Source organism: Astatotilapia calliptera, chromosome 5 (assembly GCF_964374335.1).
Source record: "Astatotilapia calliptera chromosome 5, fAstCal68.1, whole genome shotgun sequence".
Lineage (NCBI taxonomy): Eukaryota > Metazoa > Chordata > Actinopteri > Cichliformes > Cichlidae > Astatotilapia > Astatotilapia calliptera.
In genome coordinates this window covers 24,395,994-24,415,804 of record NC_137426.1, presented here as the reverse complement: position 1 = coordinate 24,415,804, position 19,811 = coordinate 24,395,994, and the positions used below count along the sequence as shown (strand labels likewise).

The following is a 19,811-nucleotide window of genomic DNA, read 5'->3' as shown; positions in this document are numbered from 1 at the left end:
ATGGGATTTGTGGATATCAGGGACAGAGGCCTCTTTCAGATAATCCCACCGTACAAGCTCTGTAAAGAATCTTTTCCTGCCCCTCGGTCCAACTCACCGCCAGTTGGTTCTCAGCTCAGCTCCTTTGCGAAACCCGGTGTCTAAGACATGCCAATCTCACCAAATCCGCCCTGGGTTTCTCGACACGTTACACTTTCACTTTTTTTCTGTCTTACTTTAAGAGAGCAACTTTGCTCTTTAAGAGAGCAAAGTTCATCACAGTTCACTGTTAAATCCAAAGCTTAAAAGTTCACTTCACATTGATCCAGTGTCTCAGAATGGCAGCTGTAGTGCAGTTTGGCCAGCTGTAGACCTGACTGGTGATTAGAATGCAATTTTTGAGCACTTTCCATTGCAAAACGTGCCGAAATAGCTCAGCTGGGAGAGCGTTAGACTGAAGATCTAAAGGACCCTAGTTCGATCCTGGGTTTCGGCAAAGCTATTTTGGTCACCATCTAGGGCTTGGTAGTTTTGTTGGTAGGACTTCATTATACGGCCTACAACTACGTGGATCATTGCCATCAAATGAGAAAACAAACACAGATGGTGCAGCTTGCAAACATCCATCAAGTGGAGGTGGAATTTGAAGAAGGTCCTCCTTCAGAAGCTCCCAGGCCTCACCCATTATACCATTGACTTACCTAGGGCTTGGTAGGTTGGGTGATCACACGTCATAATACAGCCTAGCGATGTTTCCCCTAGAATCAAATCCTTCCCTTGGCTCTTGTCTGAAATGACCATTTAATAATATCTAACTGCAAATCCTCACCAGTACCTACAGTAAAATAAGAGGATAAGAGATCACGTTTTTACAGAAAAGAAAGACAATATGTGTCCCAGAGGACAAACACGTGACTCTTGTTACCTGGGTAGCTCAGATGGAAGAGCATCAGACTTTTAATCTGAGGGTCCAGGGTTCAAGTCCCTGTCCAGGTGTCTCCTTTGGATCCTTGCCCTTCCATGGCTTTACCTAACAAGCTCAGTTGTTCTTGATAGTTCTGTGACCTCATTGTCATCTTTAGCAAAGTCCATAGACTGCAGGTGGGATGACAATATGGGATTTGTGGATATCAGGGACAGAGGCCTCTTTCAGATAATCCCACCGTACAAGCTCTGTAAAGAATCTTTTCCTGCCCCTCGGTCCAACTCACCGCCAGTTGGTTCTCAGCTCAGCTCCTTTGCGAAACCCGGTGTCTAAGACATGCCAATCTCACCAAATCCGCCCTGGGTTTCTCGACACGTTACACTTTCACTTTTTTTCTGTCTTACTTTAAGAGAGCAACTTTGCTCTTTAAGAGAGCAAAGTTCATCACAGTTCACTGTTAAATCCAAAGCTTAAAAGTTCACTTCACATTGATCCAGTGTCTCAGAATGGCAGCTGTAGTGCAGTTTGGCCAGCTGTAGACCTGACTGGTGATTAGAATGCAATTTTTGAGCACTTTCCATTGCAAAACGTGCCGAAATAGCTCAGCTGGGAGAGCGTTAGACTGAAGATCTAAAGGACCCTAGTTCGATCCTGGGTTTCGGCAAAGCTATTTTGGTCACCATCTAGGGCTTGGTAGTTTTGTTGGTAGGACTTCATTATACGGCCTACAACTACGTGGATCATTGCCATCAAATGAGAAAACAAACACAGATGGTGCAGCTTGCAAACGTCCATCAAGTGGAGGTGGAATTTGAAGAAGGTCCTCCTTCAGAAGCTCCCAGGCCTCACCCATTATACCATTGACTTACCTAGGGCTTTGTAGGTTGGGTGATCACACGTCATAATACAGCCTAGCGATGTTTCCCCTAGAATCAAATCCTTCCCTTGGCTCTTGTCTGAAATGACCATTTAATAATATCTAACTGCAAATCCTCACCAGTACCTACAGTAAAATGAGAGGATAAGAGATCACGTTTTTACAGAAAAGAAAGACAATATGTGTCCCAGAGGACAAACACGTGACTCTTGTTACCTGGGTAGCTCAGATGGAAGAGCATCAGACTTTTAATCTGAGGGTCCAGGGTTCAAGTCCCTGTCCAGGTGTCTCCTTTGGATCCTTGCCATTCCATGGCTTTACCTAACAAGCTCAGTTGTTCTTGATAGTTCTGTGACCTCATTGTCATCTTTAGCAAAGTCCATAGACTGCAGGTGGGATGACGATATGGGATTTGTGGATATCAGGGACAGAGGCCTCTTTCAGATAATCCCACCGTACAAGCTCTGTAAAGAATCTTTTCCTGCCCCTCGGTCCAACTCACCGCCAGTTGGTTCTCAGCTCAGCTCCTTTGCGAAACCCGGTGTCTAAGACATGCCAATCTCACCAAATCCGCCCTGGGTTTCTCGACACGTTACACTTTCACTTTTTTTCTGTCTTACTTTGGGTGGGACAACATTTAAGAGAGCAAAGTTCATCACAGTTCACTGTTAAATCCAAAGCTTAAAAGTTCACTTCACATTGATCCAGTGTCTCAGAATGGCAGCTGTAGTGCAGTTTGGCCAGCTGTAGACCTGACTGGTGATTAGAATGCAATTTTTGAGCACTTTCCATTGCAAAACGTGCCGAAATAGCTCAGCTGGGAGAGCGTTAGACTGAAGATCTAAAGGACCCTAGTTCGATCCTGGGTTTCGGCAAAGCTATTTTGGTCACCATCTAGGGCTTGGTAGTTTTGTTGGTAGGACTTCATTATACGGCCTACAACTACGTGGATCATTGCCATCAAATGAGAAAACAAACACAGATGGTGCAGCTTGCAAACATCCATCAAGTGGAGGTGGAATTTGAAGAAGGTCCTCCTTCAGAAGCTCCCAGGCCTCACCCATTATACCATTGACTTACCTAGGGCTTGGTAGGTTGGGTGATCACACGTCATAATACAGCCTAGCGATGTTTCCCCTAGAATCAAATCCTTCCCTTGGCTCTTGTCTGAAATGACCATTTAATAATATCTAACTGCAAATCCTCACCAGTACCTACAGTAAAATAAGAGGATAAGAGATCACGTTTTTACAGAAAAGAAAGACAATATGTGTCCCAGAGGACAAACACGTGACTCTTGTTACCTGGGTAGCTCAGATGGAAGAGCATCAGACTTTTAATCTGAGGGTCCAGGGTTCAAGTCCCTGTCCAGGTGTCTCCTTTGGATCCTTGCCCTTCCATGGCTTTACCTAACAAGCTCAGTTGTTCTTGATAGTTCTGTGACCTCATTGTCATCTTTAGCAAAGTCCATAGACTGCAGGTGGGATGACGATATGGGATTTGTGGATATCAGGGACAGAGGCCTCTTTCAGATAATCCCACCGTACAAGCTCTGTAAAGAATCTTTTCCTGCCCCTCGGTCCAACTCACCGCCAGTTGGTTCTCAGCTCAGCTCCTTTGCGAAACCCGGTGTCTAAGACATGCCAATCTCACCAAATCCGCCCTGGGTTTCTCGACACGTTACACTTTCACTTTTTTTCTGTCTTACTTTGGGTGGGACAACATTTAAGAGAGCAAAGTTCATCACAGTTCACTGTTAAATCCAAAGCTTAAAAGTTCACTTCACATTGATCCAGTGTCTCAGAATGGCAGCTGTAGTGCAGTTTGGCCAGCTGTAGACCTGACTGGTGATTAGAATGCAATTTTTGAGCACTTTCCATTGCAAAACGTGTCGAAATAGCTCAGCTAGGAGAGCGTTAGACTGAAGATCTAAAGGACCCTAGTTCGATCCTGGGTTTCGGCAAAGCTATTTTGGTCACCATCTAGGGCTTGGTAGGTTTGTTGGTAGGACTTCATTATACGGCCTACAACTACGTGGATCATTGCCATCAAATGAGAAAACAAACACAGATGGTGCAGCTTGCAAACGTCCATCAAGTGGAGGTGGAATTTGAAGAAGGTCCTCCTTCAGAAGCTCCCAGGCCTCACCCATTATACCATTGACTTACCTAGGGCTTTGTAGGTTGGGTGATCACACGTCATAATACAGCCTAGCGATGTTTCCCCTAGAATCAAATCCTTCCCTTGGCTCTTGTCTGAAATGACCATTTAATAATATCTAACTGCAAATCCTCACCAGTACCTACAGTAAAATGAGAGGATAAGAGATCACGTTTTTACAGAAAAGAAAGACAATATGTGTCCCAGAGGACAAACACGTGACTCTTGTTGCCTGGGTAGCTCAGATGGAAGAGCATCAGACTTTTAATCTGAGGGTCCAGGGTTCAAGTCCCTGTCCAGGTGTCTCCTTTGGATCCTTGCCCTTCCATGGCTTTACCTAACAAGCTCAGTTGTTCTTGATAGTTCTGTGACCTCATTGTCATCTTTAGCAAAGTCCATAGACTGCAGGTGGGATGACGATATGGGATTTGTGGATATCAGGGACAGAGGCCTCTTTCAGATAATCCCACCGTACAAGCTCTGTAAAGAATCTTTTCCTGCCCCTCGGTCCAACTCACCGCCAGTTGGTTCTCAGCTCAGCTCCTTTGCGAAACCCGGTGTCTAAGACATGCCAATCTCACCAAATCCGCCCTGGGTTTCTCGACACGTTACACTTTCACTTTTTTTCTGTCTTACTTTAAGAGAGCAACTTTGCTCTTCAAGAGAGCAAAGTTCATCACAGTTCACTGTTAAATCCAAAGCTTAAAAGTTCACTTCACATTGATCCAGTGTCTCAGAATGGCAGCTGTAGTGCAGTTTGGCCAGCTGTAGACCTGACTGGTGATTAGAATGCAATTTTTGAGCACTTTCCATTGCAAAACGTGCCGAAATAGCTCAGCTGGGAGAGCGTTAGACTGAAGATCTAAAGGACCCTAGTTCGATCCTGGGTTTCGGCAAAGCTATTTTGGTCACCATCTAGGGCTTGGTAGTTTTGTTGGTAGGACTTCATTATACGGCCTACAACTACGTGGATCATTGCCATCAAATGAGAAAACAAACACAGATGGTGCAGCTTGCAAACATCCATCAAGTGGAGGTGGAATTTGAAGAAGGTCCTCCTTCAGAAGCTCCCAGGCCTCACCCATTATACCATTGACTTACCTAGGGCTTGGTAGGTTGGGTGATCACACGTCATAATACAGCCTAGCGATGTTTCCCCTAGAATCAAATCCTTCCCTTGGCTCTTGTCTGAAATGACCATTTAATAATATCTAACTGCAAATCCTCACCAGTACCTACAGTAAAATGAGAGGATAAGAGATCACGTATTTACAGAAAAGAAAGACAATATGTGTCCCAGAGGACAAACACGTGACTCTTGTTACCTGGGTAGCTCAGATGGAAGAGCATCAGACTTTTAATCTGAGGGTCCAGGGTTCAAGTCCCTGTCCAGGTGTCTCCTTTGGATCCTTGCCCTTCCATGGCTTTACCTAACAAGCTCAGTTGTTCTTGATAGTTCTGTGACCTCATTGTCATCTTTAGCAAAGTCCGTAGACTGCAGGTGGGATGACGATATGGGATTTGTGGATATCAGGGACAGAGGCCTCTTTCAGATAATCCCACCGTACAAGCTCTGTAAAGAATCTTTTCCTGCCCCTCGGTCCAACTCACCGCCAGTTGGTTCTCAGCTCAGCTCCTTTGCGAAACCCGGTGTCTAAGACATGCCAATCTCACCAAATCCGCCCTGGGTTTCTCGACACGTTACACTTTCACTTTTTTTCTGTCTTACTTTAAGAGAGCAACTTTGCTCTTTAAGAGAGCAAAGTTCATCACAGTTCACTGTTAAATCCAAAGCTTAAAAGTTCACTTCACATTGATCCAGTGTCTCAGAATGGCAGCTGTAGTGCAGTTTGGCCAGCTGTAGACCTGACTGGTGATTAGAATGCAATTTTTGAGCACTTTCCATTGCAAAACGTGCCGAAATAGCTCAGCTAGGAGAGCGTTAGACTGAAGATCTAAAGGACCCTAGTTCGATCCTGGGTTTCGGCAAAGCTATTTTGGTCACCATCTAGGGCTTGGTAGTTTTGTTGGTAGGACTTCATTATACGGCCTACAACTACGTGGATCATTGCCATCAAATGAGAAAACAAACACAGATGGTGCAGCTTGCAAACGTCCATCAAGTGGAGGTGGAATTTGAAGAAGGTCCTCCTTCAGAAGCTCCCAGGCCTCACCCATTATACCATTGACTTACCTAGGGCTTGGTAGGTTGGGTGATCACACGTCATAATACAGCCTAGCGATGTTTCCCCTAGAATCAAATCCTTCCCTTGGCTCTTGTCTGAAATGACCATTTAATAATATCTAACTGCAAATCCTCACCAGTACCTACAGTAAAATGAGAGGATAAGAGATCACGTTTTTACAGAAAAGAAAGACAATATGTGTCCCAGAGGACAAACACGTGACTCTTGTTACCTGGGTAGCTCAGATGGAAGAGCATCAGACTTTTAATCTGAGGGTCCAGGGTTCAAGTCCCTGTCCAGGTGTCTCCTTTGGATCCTTGCCATTCCATGGCTTTACCTAACAAGCTCAGTTGTTCTTGATAGTTCTGTGACCTCATTGTCATCTTTAGCAAAGTCCATAGACTGCAGGTGGGATGACGATATGGGATTTGTGGATATCAGGGACAGAGGCCTCTTTCAGATAATCCCACCGTACAAGCTCTGTAAAGAATCTTTTCCTGCCCCTCGGTCCAACTCACCGCCAGTTGGTTCTCAGCTCAGCTCCTTTGCGAAACCCGGTGTCTAAGACATGCCAATCTCACCAAATCCGCCCTGGGTTTCTCGACACGTTACACTTTCACTTTTTTTCTGTCTTACTTTAAGAGAGCAACTTTGCTCTTTAAGAGAGCAAAGTTCATCACAGTTCACTGTTAAATCCAAAGCTTAAAAGTTCACTTCACATTGATCCAGTGTCTCAGAATGGCAGCTGTAGTGCAGTTTGGCCAGCTGTAGACCTGACTGGTGATTAGAATGCAATTTTTGAGCACTTTCCATTGCAAAACGTGCCGAAATAGCTCAGCTGGGAGAGCGTTAGACTGAAGATCTAAAGGACCCTAGTTCGATCCTGGGTTTCGGCAAAGCTATTTTGGTCACCATCTAGGGCTTGGTAGTTTTGTTGGTAGGACTTCATTATACGGCCTACAACTACGTGGATCATTGCCATCAAATGAGAAAACAAACACAGATGGTGCAGCTTGCAAACATCCATCAAGTGGAGGTGGAATTTGAAGAAGGTCCTCCTTCAGAAGCTCCCAGGCCTCACCCATTATACCATTGACTTACCTAGGGCTTGGTAGGTTGGGTGATCACACGTCATAATACAGCCTAGCGATGTTTCCCCTAGAATCAAATCCTTCCCTTGGCTCTTGTCTGAAATGACCATTTAATAATATCTAACTGCAAATCCTCACCAGTACCTACAGTAAAATAAGAGGATAAGAGATCACGTTTTTACAGAAAAGAAAGACAATATGTGTCCCAGAGGACAAACACGTGACTCTTGTTACCTGGGTAGCTCAGATGGAAGAGCATCAGACTTTTAATCTGAGGGTCCAGGGTTCAAGTCCCTGTCCAGGTGTCTCCTTTGGATCCTTGCCCTTCCATGGCTTTACCTAACAAGCTCAGTTGTTCTTGATAGTTCTGTGACCTCATTGTCATCTTTAGCAAAGTCCATAGACTGCAGGTGGGATGACGATATGGGATTTGTGGATATCAGGGACAGAGGCCTCTTTCAGATAATCCCACCGTACAAGCTCTGTAAAGAATCTTTTCCTGCCCCTCGGTCCAACTCACCGCCAGTTGGTTCTCAGCTCAGCTCCTTTGCGAAACCCGGTGTCTAAGACATGCCAATCTCACCAAATCCGCCCTGGGTTTCTCGACACGTTACACTTTCACTTTTTTTCTGTCTTACTTTAAGAGAGCAACTTTGCTCTTTAAGAGAGCAAAGTTCATCACAGTTCACTGTTAAATCCAAAGCTTAAAAGTTCACTTCACATTGATCCAGTGTCTCAGAATGGCAGCTGTAGTGCAGTTTGGCCAGCTGTAGACCTGACTGGTGATTAGAATGCAATTTTTGAGCACTTTCCATTGCAAAATGTGCCGAAATAGCTCAGCTGGGAGAGCGTTAGACTGAAGATCTAAAGGACCCTAGTTCGATCCTGGGTTTCGGCAAAGCTATTTTGGTCACCATCTAGGGCTTGGTAGTTTTGTTGGTAGGACTTCATTATACGGCCTACAACTACGTGGATCATTGCCATCAAATGAGAAAACAAACACAGATGGTGCAGCTTGCAAACATCCATCAAGTGGAGGTGGAATTTGAAGAAGGTCCTCCTTCAGAAGCTCCCAGGCCTCACCCATTATACCATTGACTTACCTAGGGCTTGGTAGGTTGGGTGATCACACGTCATAATACAGCCTAGCGATGTTTCCCCTAGAATCAAATCCTTCCCTTGGCTCTTGTCTGAAATGACCATTTAATAATATCTAACTGCAAATCCTCACCAGTACCTACAGTAAAATAAGAGGATAAGAGATCACGTTTTTACAGAAAAGAAAGACAATATGTGTCCCAGAGGACAAACACGTGACTCTTGTTACCTGGGTAGCTCAGATGGAAGAGCATCAGACTTTTAATCTGAGGGTCCAGGGTTCAAGTCCCTGTCCAGGTGTCTCCTTTGGATCCTTGCCCTTCCATGGCTTTACCTAACAAGCTCAGTTGTTCTTGATAGTTCTGTGACCTCATTGTCATCTTTAGCAAAGTCCATAGACTGCAGGTGGGATGACGATATGGGATTTGTGGATATCAGGGACAGAGGCCTCTTTCAGATAATCCCACCGTACAAGCTCTGTAAAGAATCTTTTCCTGCCCCTCGGTCCAACTCACCGCCAGTTGGTTCTCAGCTCAGCTCCTTTGCGAAACCCGGTGTCTAAGACATGCCAATCTCACCAAATCCGCCCTGGGTTTCTCGACACGTTACACTTTCACTTTTTTTCTGTCTTACTTTAAGAGAGCAACTTTGCTCTTTAAGAGAGCAAAGTTCATCACAGTTCACTGTTAAATCCAAAGCTTAAAAGTTCACTTCACATTGATCCAGTGTCTCAGAATGGCAGCTGTAGTGCAGTTTGGCCAGCTGTAGACCTGACTGGTGATTAGAATGCAATTTTTGAGCACTTTCCATTGCAAAACGTGCCGAAATAGCTCAGCTGGGAGAGCGTTAGACTGAAGATCTAAAGGACCCTAGTTCGATCCTGGGTTTCGGCAAAGCTATTTTGGTCACCATCTAGGGCTTGGTAGTTTTGTTGGTAGGACTTCATTATACGGCCTACAACTACGTGGATCATTGCCATCAAATGAGAAAACAAACACAGATGGTGCAGCTTGCAAACGTCCATCAAGTGGAGGTGGAATTTGAAGAAGGTCCTCCTTCAGAAGCTCCCAGGCCTCACCCATTATACCATTGACTTACCTAGGGCTTTGTAGGTTGGGTGATCACACGTCATAATACAGCCTAGCGATGTTTCCCCTAGAATCAAATCCTTCCCTTGGCTCTTGTCTGAAATGACCATTTAATAATATCTAACTGCAAATCCTCACCAGTACCTACAGTAAAATGAGAGGATAAGAGATCACGTTTTTACAGAAAAGAAAGACAATATGTGTCCCAGAGGACAAACACGTGACTCTTGTTACCTGGGTAGCTCAGATGGAAGAGCATCAGACTTTTAATCTGAGGGTCCAGGGTTCAAGTCCCTGTCCAGGTGTCTCCTTTGGATCCTTGCCATTCCATGGCTTTACCTAACAAGCTCAGTTGTTCTTGATAGTTCTGTGACCTCATTGTCATCTTTAGCAAAGTCCATAGACTGCAGGTGGGATGACGATATGGGATTTGTGGATATCAGGGACAGAGGCCTCTTTCAGATAATCCCACCGTACAAGCTCTGTAAAGAATCTTTTCCTGCCCCTCGGTCCAACTCACCGCCAGTTGGTTCTCAGCTCAGCTCCTTTGCGAAACCCGGTGTCTAAGACATGCCAATCTCACCAAATCCGCCCTGGGTTTCTCGACACGTTACACTTTCACTTTTTTTCTGTCTTACTTTGGGTGGGACAACATTTAAGAGAGCAAAGTTCATCACAGTTCACTGTTAAATCCAAAGCTTAAAAGTTCACTTCACATTGATCCAGTGTCTCAGAATGGCAGCTGTAGTGCAGTTTGGCCAGCTGTAGACCTGACTGGTGATTAGAATGCAATTTTTGAGCACTTTCCATTGCAAAACGTGCCGAAATAGCTCAGCTGGGAGAGCGTTAGACTGAAGATCTAAAGGACCCTAGTTCGATCCTGGGTTTCGGCAAAGCTATTTTGGTCACCATCTAGGGCTTGGTAGTTTTGTTGGTAGGACTTCATTATACGGCCTACAACTATGTGGATCATTGCCATCAAATGAGAAAACAAACACAGATGGTGCAGCTTGCAAACATCCATCAAGTGGAGGTGGAATTTGAAGAAGGTCCTCCTTCAGAAGCTCCCAGGCCTCACCCATTATACCATTGACTTACCTAGGGCTTGGTAGGTTGGGTGATCACACGTCATAATACAGCCTAGCGATGTTTCCCCTAGAATCAAATCCTTCCCTTGGCTCTTGTCTGAAATGACCATTTAATAATATCTAACTGCAAATCCTCACCAGTACCTACAGTAAAATAAGAGGATAAGAGATCACGTTTTTACAGAAAAGAAAGACAATATGTGTCCCAGAGGACAAACACGTGACTCTTGTTACCTGGGTAGCTCAGATGGAAGAGCATCAGACTTTTAATCTGAGGGTCCAGGGTTCAAGTCCCTGTCCAGGTGTCTCCTTTGGATCCTTGCCCTTCCATGGCTTTACCTAACAAGCTCAGTTGTTCTTGATAGTTCTGTGACCTCATTGTCATCTTTAGCAAAGTCCATAGACTGCAGGTGGGATGACGATATGGGATTTGTGGATATCAGGGACAGAGGCCTCTTTCAGATAATCCCACCGTACAAGCTCTGTAAAGAATCTTTTCCTGCCCCTCGGTCCAACTCACCGCCAGTTGGTTCTCAGCTCAGCTCCTTTGCGAAACCCGGTGTCTAAGACATGCCAATCTCACCAAATCCGCCCTGGGTTTCTCGACACGTTACACTTTCACTTTTTTTCTGTCTTACTTTAAGAGAGCAACTTTGCTCTTTAAGAGAGCAAAGTTCATCACAGTTCACTGTTAAATCCAAAGCTTAAAAGTTCACTTCACATTGATCCAGTGTCTCAGAATGGCAGCTGTAGTGCAGTTTGGCCAGCTGTAGACCTGACTGGTGATTAGAATGCAATTTTTGAGCACTTTCCATTGCAAAACGTGCCGAAATAGCTCAGCTGGGAGAGCGTTAGACTGAAGATCTAAAGGACCCTAGTTCGATCCTGGGTTTCGGCAAAGCTATTTTGGTCACCATCTAGGGCTTGGTAGTTTTGTTGGTAGGACTTCATTATACGGCCTACAACTACGTGGATCATTGCCATCAAATGAGAAAACAAACACAGATGGTGCAGCTTGCAAACATCCATCAAGTGGAGGTGGAATTTGAAGAAGGTCCTCCTTCAGAAGCTCCCAGGCCTCACCCATTATACCATTGACTTACCTAGGGCTTGGTAGGTTGGGTGATCACACGTCATAATACAGCCTAGCGATGTTTCCCCTAGAATCAAATCCTTCCCTTGGCTCTTGTCTGAAATGACCATTTAATAATATCTAACTGCAAATCCTCACCAGTACCTACAGTAAAATAAGAGGATAAGAGATCACGTTTTTACAGAAAAGAAAGACAATATGTGTCCCAGAGGACAAACACGTGACTCTTGTTACCTGGGTAGCTCAGATGGAAGAGCATCAGACTTTTAATCTGAGGGTCCAGGGTTCAAGTCCCTGTCCAGGTGTCTCCTTTGGATCCTTGCCCTTCCATGGCTTTACCTAACAAGCTCAGTTGTTCTTGATAGTTCTGTGACCTCATTGTCATCTTTAGCAAAGTCCATAGACTGCAGGTGGGATGACGATATGGGATTTGTGGATATCAGGGACAGAGGCCTCTTTCAGATAATCCCACCGTACAAGCTCTGTAAAGAATCTTTTCCTGCCCCTCGGTCCAACTCACCGCCAGTTGGTTCTCAGCTCAGCTCCTTTGCGAAACCCGGTGTCTAAGACATGCCAATCTCACCAAATCCGCCCTGGGTTTCTCGACACGTTACACTTTCACTTTTTTTCTGTCTTACTTTAAGAGAGCAACTTTGCTCTTTAAGAGAGCAAAGTTCATCACAGTTCACTGTTAAATCCAAAGCTTAAAAGTTCACTTCACATTGATCCAGTGTCTCAGAATGGCAGCTGTAGTGCAGTTTGGCCAGCTGTAGACCTGACTGGTGATTAGAATGCAATTTTTGAGCACTTTCCATTGCAAAACGTGCTGAAATAGCTCAGCTGGGAGAGCGTTAGACTGAAGATCTAAAGGACCCTAGTTCGATCCTGGGTTTCGGCAAAGCTATTTTGGTCACCATCTAGGGCTTGGTAGTTTTGTTGGTAGGACTTCATTATACGGCCTACAACTACGTGGATCATTGCCATCAAATGAGAAAACAAACACAGATGGTGCAGCTTGCAAACGTCCATCAAGTGGAGGTGGAATTTGAAGAAGGTCCTCCTTCAGAAGCTCCCAGGCCTCACCCATTATACCATTGACTTACCTAGGGCTTGGTAGGTTGGGTGATCACACGTCATAATACAGCCTAGCGATGTTTCCCCTAGAATCAAATCCTTCCCTTGGCTCTTGTCTGAAATGACCATTTAATAATATCTAACTGCAAATCCTCACCAGTACCTACAGTAAAATGAGAGGATAAGAGATCACGTTTTTACAGAAAAGAAAGACAATATGTGTCCCAGAGGACAAACACGTGACTCTTGTTACCTGGGTAGCTCAGATGGAAGAGCATCAGACTTTTAATCTGAGGGTCCAGGGTTCAAGTCCCTGTCCAGGTGTCTCCTTTGGATCCTTGCCATTCCATGGCTTTACCTAACAAGCTCAGTTGTTCTTGATAGTTCTGTGACCTCATTGTCATCTTTAGCAAAGTCCATAGACTGCAGGTGGGATGACGATATGGGATTTGTGGATATCAGGGACAGAGGCCTCTTTCAGATAATCCCACCGTACAAGCTCTGTAAAGAATCTTTTCCTGCCCCTCGGTCCAACTCACCGCCAGTTGGTTCTCAGCTCAGCTCCTTTGCGAAACCCGGTGTCTAAGACATGCCAATCTCACCAAATCCGCCCTGGGTTTCTCGACACGTTACACTTTCACTTTTTTTCTGTCTTACTTTAAGAGAGCAACTTTGCTCTTTAAGAGAGCAAAGTTCATCACAGTTCACTGTTAAATCCAAAGCTTAAAAGTTCACTTCACATTGATCCAGTGTCTCAGAATGGCAGCTGTAGTGCAGTTTGGCCAGCTGTAGACCTGACTGGTGATTAGAATGCAATTTTTGAGCACTTTCCATTGCAAAACGTGCCGAAATAGCTCAGCTGGGAGAGCGTTAGACTGAAGATCTAAAGGACCCTAGTTCGATCCTGGGTTTCGGCAAAGCTATTTTGGTCACCATCTAGGGCTTGGTAGTTTTGTTGGTAGGACTTCATTATACGACCTACAACTACGTGGATCATTGCCATCAAATGAGAAAACAAACACAGATGGTGCAGCTTGCAAACATCCATCAAGTGGAGGTGGAATTTGAAGAAGGTCCTCCTTCAGAAGCTCCCAGGCCTCACCCATTATACCATTGACTTACCTAGGGCTTGGTAGGTTGGGTGATCACACGTCATAATACAGCCTAGCGATGTTTCCCCTAGAATCAAATCCTTCCCTTGGCTCTTGTCTGAAATGACCATTTAATAATATCTAACTGCAAATCCTCACCAGTACCTACAGTAAAATAAGAGGATAAGAGATCACGTTTTTACAGAAAAGAAAGACAATATGTGTCCCAGAGGACAAACACGTGACTCTTGTTACCTGGGTAGCTCAGATGGAAGAGCATCAGACTTTTAATCTGAGGGTCCAGGGTTCAAGTCCCTGTCCAGGTGTCTCCTTTGGATCCTTGCCCTTCCATGGCTTTACCTAACAAGCTCAGTTGTTCTTGATAGTTCTGTGACCTCATTGTCATCTTTAGCAAAGTCCATAGACTGCAGGTGGGATGACGATATGGGATTTGTGGATATCAGGGACAGAGGCCTCTTTCAGATAATCCCACCGTACAAGCTCTGTAAAGAATCTTTTCCTGCCCCTCGGTCCAACTCACCGCCAGTTGGTTCTCAGCTCAGCTCCTTTGCGAAACCCGGTGTCTAAGACATGCCAATCTCACCAAATCCGCCCTGGGTTTCTCGACACGTTACACTTTCACTTTTTTTCTGTCTTACTTTAAGAGAGCAACTTTGCTCTTTAAGAGAGCAAAGTTCATCACAGTTCACTGTTAAATCCAAAGCTTAAAAGTTCACTTCACATTGATCCAGTGTCTCAGAATGGCAGCTGTAGTGCAGTTTGGCCAGCTGTAGACCTGACTGGTGATTAGAATGCAATTTTTGAGCACTTTCCATTGCAAAACGTGCCGAAATAGCTCAGCTGGGAGAGCGTTAGACTGAAGATCTAAAGGACCCTAGTTCGATCCTGGGTTTCGGCAAAGCTATTTTGGTCACCATCTAGGGCTTGGTAGTTTTGTTGGTAGGACTTCATTATACGGCCTACAACTACGTGGATCATTGCCATCAAATGAGAAAACAAACACAGATGGTGCAGCTTGCAAACATCCATCAAGTGGAGGTGGAATTTGAAGAAGGTCCTCCTTCAGAAGCTCCCAGGCCTCACCCATTATACCATTGACTTACCTAGGGCTTGGTAGGTTGGGTGATCACACGTCATAATACAGCCTAGCGATGTTTCCCCTAGAATCAAATCCTTCCCTTGGCTCTTGTCTGAAATGACCATTTAATAATATCTAACTGCAAATCCTCACCAGTACCTACAGTAAAATAAGAGGATAAGAGATCACGTTTTTACAGAAAAGAAAGACAATATGTGTCCCAGAGGACAAACACGTGACTCTTGTTACCTGGGTAGCTCAGATGGAAGAGCATCAGACTTTTAATCTGAGGGTCCAGGGTTCAAGTCCCTGTCCAGGTGTCTCCTTTGGATCCTTGCCCTTCCATGGCTTTACCTAACAAGCTCAGTTGTTCTTGATAGTTCTGTGACCTCATTGTCATCTTTAGCAAAGTCCATAGACTGCAGGTGGGATGACGATATGGGATTTGTGGATATCAGGGACAGAGGCCTCTTTCAGATAATCCCACCGTACAAGCTCTGTAAAGTATCTTTTCCTGCCCCTCGGTCCAACTCACCGCCAGTTGGTTCTCAGCTCAGCTCCTTTGCGAAACCCGGTGTCTAAGACATGCCAATCTCACCAAATCCGCCCTGGGTTTCTCGACACGTTACACTTTCACTTTTTTTCTGTCTTACTTTAAGAGAGCAACTTTGCTCTTTAAGAGAGCAAAGTTCATCACAGTTCACTGTTAAATCCAAAGCTTAAAAGTTCACTTCACATTGATCCAGTGTCTCAGAATGGCAGCTGTAGTGCAGTTTGGCCAGCTGTAGACCTGACTGGTGATTAGAATGCAATTTTTGAGCACTTTCCATTGCAAAACGTGCCGAAATAGCTCAGCTGGGAGAGCGTTAGACTGAAGATCTAAAGGACCCTAGTTCGATCCTGGGTTTCGGCAAAGCTATTTTGGTCACCATCTAGGGCTTGGTAGTTTTGTTGGTAGGACTTCATTATACGGCCTACAACTACGTGGATCATTGCCATCAAATGAGAAAACAAACACAGATGGTGCAGCTTGCAAACATCCATCAAGTGGAGGTGGAATTTGAAGAAGGTCCTCCTTCAGAAGCTCCCAGGCCTCACCCATTATACCATTGACTTACCTAGGGCTTGGTAGGTTGGGTGATCACACGTCATAATACAGCCTAGCGATGTTTTCCCTAGAATCAAATCCTTCCCTTGGCTCTTGTCTGAAATGACCATTTAATAATATCTAACTGCAAATCCTCACCAGTACCTACAGTAAAATAAGAGGATAAGAGATCACGTTTTTACAGAAAAGAAAGACAATATGTGTCCCAGAGGACAAACACGTGACTCTTGTTACCTGGGTAGCTCAGATGGAAGAGCATCAGACTTTTAATCTGAGGGTCCAGGGTTCAAGTCCCTGTCCAGGTGTCTCCTTTGGATCCTTGCCCTTCCATGGCTTTACCTAACAAGCTCAGTTGTTCTTGATAGTTCTGTGACCTCATTGTCATCTTTAGCAAAGTCCATAGACTGCAGGTGGGATGACGATATGGGATTTGTGGATATCAGGGACAGAGGCCTCTTTCAGATAATCCCACCGTACAAGCTCTGTAAAGAATCTTTTCCTGCCCCTCGGTCCAACTCACCGCCAGTTGGTTCTCAGCTCAGCTCCTTTGCGAAACCCGGTGTCTAAGACATGCCAATCTCACCAAATCCGCCCTGGGTTTCTCGACACGTTACACTTTCACTTTTTTTCTGTCTTACTTTAAGAGAGCAACTTTGCTCTTTAAGAGAGCAAAGTTCATCACAGTTCACTGTTAAATCCAAAGCTTAAAAGTTCACTTCACATTGATCCAGTGTCTCAGAATGGCAGCTGTAGTGCAGTTTGGCCAGCTGTAGACCTGACTGGTGATTAGAATGCAATTTTTGAGCACTTTCCATTGCAAAACGTGCTGAAATAGCTCAGCTGGGAGAGCGTTAGACTGAAGATCTAAAGGACCCTAGTTCGATCCTGGGTTTCGGCAAAGCTATTTTGGTCACCATCTAGGGCTTGGTAGTTTTGTTGGTAGGACTTCATTATACGGCCTACAACTACGTGGATCATTGCCATCAAATGAGAAAACAAACACAGATGGTGCAGCTTGCAAACGTCCATCAAGTGGAGGTGGAATTTGAAGAAGGTCCTCCTTCAGAAGCTCCCAGGCCTCACCCATTATACCATTGACTTACCTAGGGCTTGGTAGGTTGGGTGATCACACGTCATAATACAGCCTAGCGATGTTTCCCCTAGAATCAAATCCTTCCCTTGGCTCTTGTCTGAAATGACCATTTAATAATATCTAACTGCAAATCCTCACCAGTACCTACAGTAAAATGAGAGGATAAGAGATCACGTTTTTACAGAAAAGAAAGACAATATGTGTCCCAGAGGACAAACACGTGACTCTTGTTACCTGGGTAGCTCAGATGGAAGAGCATCAGACTTTTAATCTGAGGGTCCAGGGTTCAAGTCCCTGTCCAGGTGTCTCCTTTGGATCCTTGCCATTCCATGGCTTTACCTAACAAGCTCAGTTGTTCTTGATAGTTCTGTGACCTCATTGTCATCTTTAGCAAAGTCCATAGACTGCAGGTGGGATGACGATATGGGATTTGTGGATATCAGGGACAGAGGCCTCTTTCAGATAATCCCACCGTACAAGCTCTGTAAAGAATCTTTTCCTGCCCCTCGGTCCAACTCACCGCCAGTTGGTTCTCAGCTCAGCTCCTTTGCGAAACCCGGTGTCTAAGACATGCCAATCTCACCAAATCCGCCCTGGGTTTCTCGACACGTTACACTTTCACTTTTTTTCTGTCTTACTTTAAGAGAGCAACTTTGCTCTTTAAGAGAGCAAAGTTCATCACAGTTCACTGTTAAATCCAAAGCTTAAAAGTTCACTTCACATTGATCCAGTGTCTCAGAATGGCAGCTGTAGTGCAGTTTGGCCAGCTGTAGACCTGACTGGTGATTAGAATGCAATTTTTGAGCACTTTCCATTGCAAAACGTGCCGAAATAGCTCAGCTGGGAGAGCGTTAGACTGAAGATCTAAAGGACCCTAGTTCGATCCTGGGTTTCGGCAAAGCTATTTTGGTCACCATCTAGGGCTTGGTAGTTTTGTTGGTAGGACTTCATTATACGACCTACAACTACGTGGATCATTGCCATCAAATGAGAAAACAAACACAGATGGTGCAGCTTGCAAACATCCATCAAGTGGAGGTGGAATTTGAAGAAGGTCCTCCTTCAGAAGCTCCCAGGCCTCACCCATTATACCATTGACTTACCTAGGGCTTGGTAGGTTGGGTGATCACACGTCATAATACAGCCTAGCGATGTTTCCCCTAGAATCAAATCCTTCCCTTGGCTCTTGTCTGAAATGACCATTTAATAATATCTAACTGCAAATCCTCACCAGTACCTACAGTAAAATAAGAGGATAAGAGATCACGTTTTTACAGAAAAGAAAGACAATATGTGTCCCAGAGGACAAACACGTGACTCTTGTTACCTGGGTAGCTCAGATGGAAGAGCATCAGACTTTTAATCTGAGGGTCCAGGGTTCAAGTCCCTGTCCAGGTGTCTCCTTTGGATCCTTGCCCTTCCATGGCTTTACCTAACAAGCTCAGTTGTTCTTGATAGTTCTGTGACCTCATTGTCATCTTTAGCAAAGTCCATAGACTGCAGGTGGGATGACGATATGGGATTTGTGGATATCAGGGACAGAGGCCTCTTTCAGATAATCCCACCGTACAAGCTCTGTAAAGAATCTTTTCCTGCCCCTCGGTCCAACTCACCGCCAGTTGGTTCTCAGCTCAGCTCCTTTGCGAAACCCGGTGTCTAAGACATGCCAATCTCACCAAATCCGCCCTGGGTTTCTCGACACGTTACACTTTCACTTTTTTTCTGTCTTACTTTAAGAGAGCAACTTTGCTCTTTAAGAGAGCAAAGTTCATCACAGTTCACTGTTAAATCCAAAGCTTAAAAGTTCACTTCACATTGATCCAGTGTCTCAGAATGGCAGCTGTAGTGCAGTTTGGCCAGCTGTAGACCTGACTGGTGATTAGAATGCAATTTTTGAGCACTTTCCATTGCAAAACGTGCCGAAATAGCTCAGCTGGGAGAGCGTTAGACTGAAGATCTAAAGGACCCTAGTTCGATCCTGGGTTTCGGCAAAGCTATTTTGGTCACCATCTAGGGCTTGGTAGTTTTGTTGGTAGGACTTCATTATACGGCCTACAACTACGTGGATCATTGCCATCAAATGAGAAAACAAACACAGATGGTGCAGCTTGCAAACATCCATCAAGTGGAGGTGGAATTTGAAGAAGGTCCTCCTTCAGAAGCTCCCAGGCCTCACCCATTATACCATTGACTTACCTAGGGCTTGGTAGGTTGGGTGATCACACGTCATAATACAGCCTAGCGATGTTTCCCCTAGAATCAAATCCTTCCCTTGGCTCTTGTCTGAAATGACCATTTAATAATATCTAACTGCAAATCCTCACCAGTACCTACAGTAAAATAAGAGGATAAGAGATCACGTTTTTACAGAAAAGAAAGACAATATGTGTCCCAGAGGACAAACACGTGACTCTTGTTACCTGGGTAGCTCAGATGGAAGAGCATCAGACTTTTAATCTGAGGGTCCAGGGTTCAAGTCCCTGTCCAGGTGTCTCCTTTGGATCCTTGCCCTTCCATGGCTTTACCTAACAAGCTCAGTTGTTCTTGATAGTTCTGTGACCTCATTGTCATCTTTAGCAAAGTCCATAGACTGCAGGTGGGATGACGATATGGGATTTGTGGATATCAGGGACAGAGGCCTCTTTCAGATAATCCCACCGTACAAGCTCTGTAAAGTATCTTTTCCTGCCCCTCGGTCCAACTCACCGCCAGTTGGTTCTCAGCTCAGCTCCTTTGCGAAACCCGGTGTCTAAGACATGCC

The 19,811-nt window shown here is 44.9% G+C and overlaps 32 non-coding genes across 32 annotated transcripts; all 32 read left to right on the top strand.

The window, feature by feature from the left end:
* Positions 1 to 402: 402 nt before the first annotated feature.
* Positions 403 to 475, top strand: trnaf-gaa (transfer RNA phenylalanine (anticodon GAA)). The gene has a single exon. It is a non-coding gene; the product is annotated as a tRNA-Phe (tRNA).
* A 427-nt stretch (positions 476 to 902) lies between these two features.
* On the top strand, positions 903 to 975 carry trnak-uuu (transfer RNA lysine (anticodon UUU)). The gene has a single exon. It is a non-coding gene; the product is annotated as a tRNA-Lys (tRNA).
* A 520-nt stretch (positions 976 to 1,495) lies between these two features.
* Positions 1,496 to 1,568, top strand: trnaf-gaa (transfer RNA phenylalanine (anticodon GAA)). Its single transcript has one exon. It is a non-coding gene; the product is annotated as a tRNA-Phe (tRNA).
* Positions 1,569 to 1,995: 427 nt separating this feature from the next.
* On the top strand, positions 1,996 to 2,068 carry trnak-uuu (transfer RNA lysine (anticodon UUU)). Its single transcript has one exon. It is a non-coding gene; the product is annotated as a tRNA-Lys (tRNA).
* Positions 2,069 to 2,583: 515 nt separating this feature from the next.
* On the top strand, positions 2,584 to 2,656 carry trnaf-gaa (transfer RNA phenylalanine (anticodon GAA)). Its single transcript has one exon. It is a non-coding gene; the product is annotated as a tRNA-Phe (tRNA).
* A 427-nt stretch (positions 2,657 to 3,083) lies between these two features.
* On the top strand, positions 3,084 to 3,156 carry trnak-uuu (transfer RNA lysine (anticodon UUU)). The gene has a single exon. It is a non-coding gene; the product is annotated as a tRNA-Lys (tRNA).
* A 1,015-nt stretch (positions 3,157 to 4,171) lies between these two features.
* On the top strand, positions 4,172 to 4,244 carry trnak-uuu (transfer RNA lysine (anticodon UUU)). The gene has a single exon. It is a non-coding gene; the product is annotated as a tRNA-Lys (tRNA).
* Positions 4,245 to 4,764: 520 nt separating this feature from the next.
* trnaf-gaa (transfer RNA phenylalanine (anticodon GAA)) lies at positions 4,765 to 4,837 on the top strand. The gene has a single exon. It is a non-coding gene; the product is annotated as a tRNA-Phe (tRNA).
* A 427-nt stretch (positions 4,838 to 5,264) lies between these two features.
* Positions 5,265 to 5,337, top strand: trnak-uuu (transfer RNA lysine (anticodon UUU)). The gene has a single exon. It is a non-coding gene; the product is annotated as a tRNA-Lys (tRNA).
* A 1,020-nt stretch (positions 5,338 to 6,357) lies between these two features.
* trnak-uuu (transfer RNA lysine (anticodon UUU)) lies at positions 6,358 to 6,430 on the top strand. The gene has a single exon. It is a non-coding gene; the product is annotated as a tRNA-Lys (tRNA).
* A 520-nt stretch (positions 6,431 to 6,950) lies between these two features.
* On the top strand, positions 6,951 to 7,023 carry trnaf-gaa (transfer RNA phenylalanine (anticodon GAA)). Its single transcript has one exon. It is a non-coding gene; the product is annotated as a tRNA-Phe (tRNA).
* A 427-nt stretch (positions 7,024 to 7,450) lies between these two features.
* On the top strand, positions 7,451 to 7,523 carry trnak-uuu (transfer RNA lysine (anticodon UUU)). Its single transcript has one exon. It is a non-coding gene; the product is annotated as a tRNA-Lys (tRNA).
* A 520-nt stretch (positions 7,524 to 8,043) lies between these two features.
* trnaf-gaa (transfer RNA phenylalanine (anticodon GAA)) lies at positions 8,044 to 8,116 on the top strand. The gene has a single exon. It is a non-coding gene; the product is annotated as a tRNA-Phe (tRNA).
* Positions 8,117 to 8,543: 427 nt separating this feature from the next.
* On the top strand, positions 8,544 to 8,616 carry trnak-uuu (transfer RNA lysine (anticodon UUU)). Its single transcript has one exon. It is a non-coding gene; the product is annotated as a tRNA-Lys (tRNA).
* A 520-nt stretch (positions 8,617 to 9,136) lies between these two features.
* On the top strand, positions 9,137 to 9,209 carry trnaf-gaa (transfer RNA phenylalanine (anticodon GAA)). The gene has a single exon. It is a non-coding gene; the product is annotated as a tRNA-Phe (tRNA).
* Positions 9,210 to 9,636: 427 nt separating this feature from the next.
* On the top strand, positions 9,637 to 9,709 carry trnak-uuu (transfer RNA lysine (anticodon UUU)). The gene has a single exon. It is a non-coding gene; the product is annotated as a tRNA-Lys (tRNA).
* A 515-nt stretch (positions 9,710 to 10,224) lies between these two features.
* trnaf-gaa (transfer RNA phenylalanine (anticodon GAA)) lies at positions 10,225 to 10,297 on the top strand. The gene has a single exon. It is a non-coding gene; the product is annotated as a tRNA-Phe (tRNA).
* A 427-nt stretch (positions 10,298 to 10,724) lies between these two features.
* trnak-uuu (transfer RNA lysine (anticodon UUU)) lies at positions 10,725 to 10,797 on the top strand. The gene has a single exon. It is a non-coding gene; the product is annotated as a tRNA-Lys (tRNA).
* Positions 10,798 to 11,317: 520 nt separating this feature from the next.
* On the top strand, positions 11,318 to 11,390 carry trnaf-gaa (transfer RNA phenylalanine (anticodon GAA)). Its single transcript has one exon. It is a non-coding gene; the product is annotated as a tRNA-Phe (tRNA).
* A 427-nt stretch (positions 11,391 to 11,817) lies between these two features.
* On the top strand, positions 11,818 to 11,890 carry trnak-uuu (transfer RNA lysine (anticodon UUU)). Its single transcript has one exon. It is a non-coding gene; the product is annotated as a tRNA-Lys (tRNA).
* A 1,020-nt stretch (positions 11,891 to 12,910) lies between these two features.
* Positions 12,911 to 12,983, top strand: trnak-uuu (transfer RNA lysine (anticodon UUU)). The gene has a single exon. It is a non-coding gene; the product is annotated as a tRNA-Lys (tRNA).
* Positions 12,984 to 13,503: 520 nt separating this feature from the next.
* trnaf-gaa (transfer RNA phenylalanine (anticodon GAA)) lies at positions 13,504 to 13,576 on the top strand. The gene has a single exon. It is a non-coding gene; the product is annotated as a tRNA-Phe (tRNA).
* Positions 13,577 to 14,003: 427 nt separating this feature from the next.
* Positions 14,004 to 14,076, top strand: trnak-uuu (transfer RNA lysine (anticodon UUU)). The gene has a single exon. It is a non-coding gene; the product is annotated as a tRNA-Lys (tRNA).
* A 520-nt stretch (positions 14,077 to 14,596) lies between these two features.
* trnaf-gaa (transfer RNA phenylalanine (anticodon GAA)) lies at positions 14,597 to 14,669 on the top strand. The gene has a single exon. It is a non-coding gene; the product is annotated as a tRNA-Phe (tRNA).
* Positions 14,670 to 15,096: 427 nt separating this feature from the next.
* Positions 15,097 to 15,169, top strand: trnak-uuu (transfer RNA lysine (anticodon UUU)). The gene has a single exon. It is a non-coding gene; the product is annotated as a tRNA-Lys (tRNA).
* A 520-nt stretch (positions 15,170 to 15,689) lies between these two features.
* Positions 15,690 to 15,762, top strand: trnaf-gaa (transfer RNA phenylalanine (anticodon GAA)). The gene has a single exon. It is a non-coding gene; the product is annotated as a tRNA-Phe (tRNA).
* Positions 15,763 to 16,189: 427 nt separating this feature from the next.
* Positions 16,190 to 16,262, top strand: trnak-uuu (transfer RNA lysine (anticodon UUU)). Its single transcript has one exon. It is a non-coding gene; the product is annotated as a tRNA-Lys (tRNA).
* Positions 16,263 to 17,282: 1,020 nt separating this feature from the next.
* On the top strand, positions 17,283 to 17,355 carry trnak-uuu (transfer RNA lysine (anticodon UUU)). Its single transcript has one exon. It is a non-coding gene; the product is annotated as a tRNA-Lys (tRNA).
* A 520-nt stretch (positions 17,356 to 17,875) lies between these two features.
* On the top strand, positions 17,876 to 17,948 carry trnaf-gaa (transfer RNA phenylalanine (anticodon GAA)). The gene has a single exon. It is a non-coding gene; the product is annotated as a tRNA-Phe (tRNA).
* Positions 17,949 to 18,375: 427 nt separating this feature from the next.
* trnak-uuu (transfer RNA lysine (anticodon UUU)) lies at positions 18,376 to 18,448 on the top strand. Its single transcript has one exon. It is a non-coding gene; the product is annotated as a tRNA-Lys (tRNA).
* A 520-nt stretch (positions 18,449 to 18,968) lies between these two features.
* On the top strand, positions 18,969 to 19,041 carry trnaf-gaa (transfer RNA phenylalanine (anticodon GAA)). The gene has a single exon. It is a non-coding gene; the product is annotated as a tRNA-Phe (tRNA).
* A 427-nt stretch (positions 19,042 to 19,468) lies between these two features.
* trnak-uuu (transfer RNA lysine (anticodon UUU)) lies at positions 19,469 to 19,541 on the top strand. Its single transcript has one exon. It is a non-coding gene; the product is annotated as a tRNA-Lys (tRNA).
* The last annotated feature ends 270 nt before the right edge of the window (positions 19,542 to 19,811 follow it).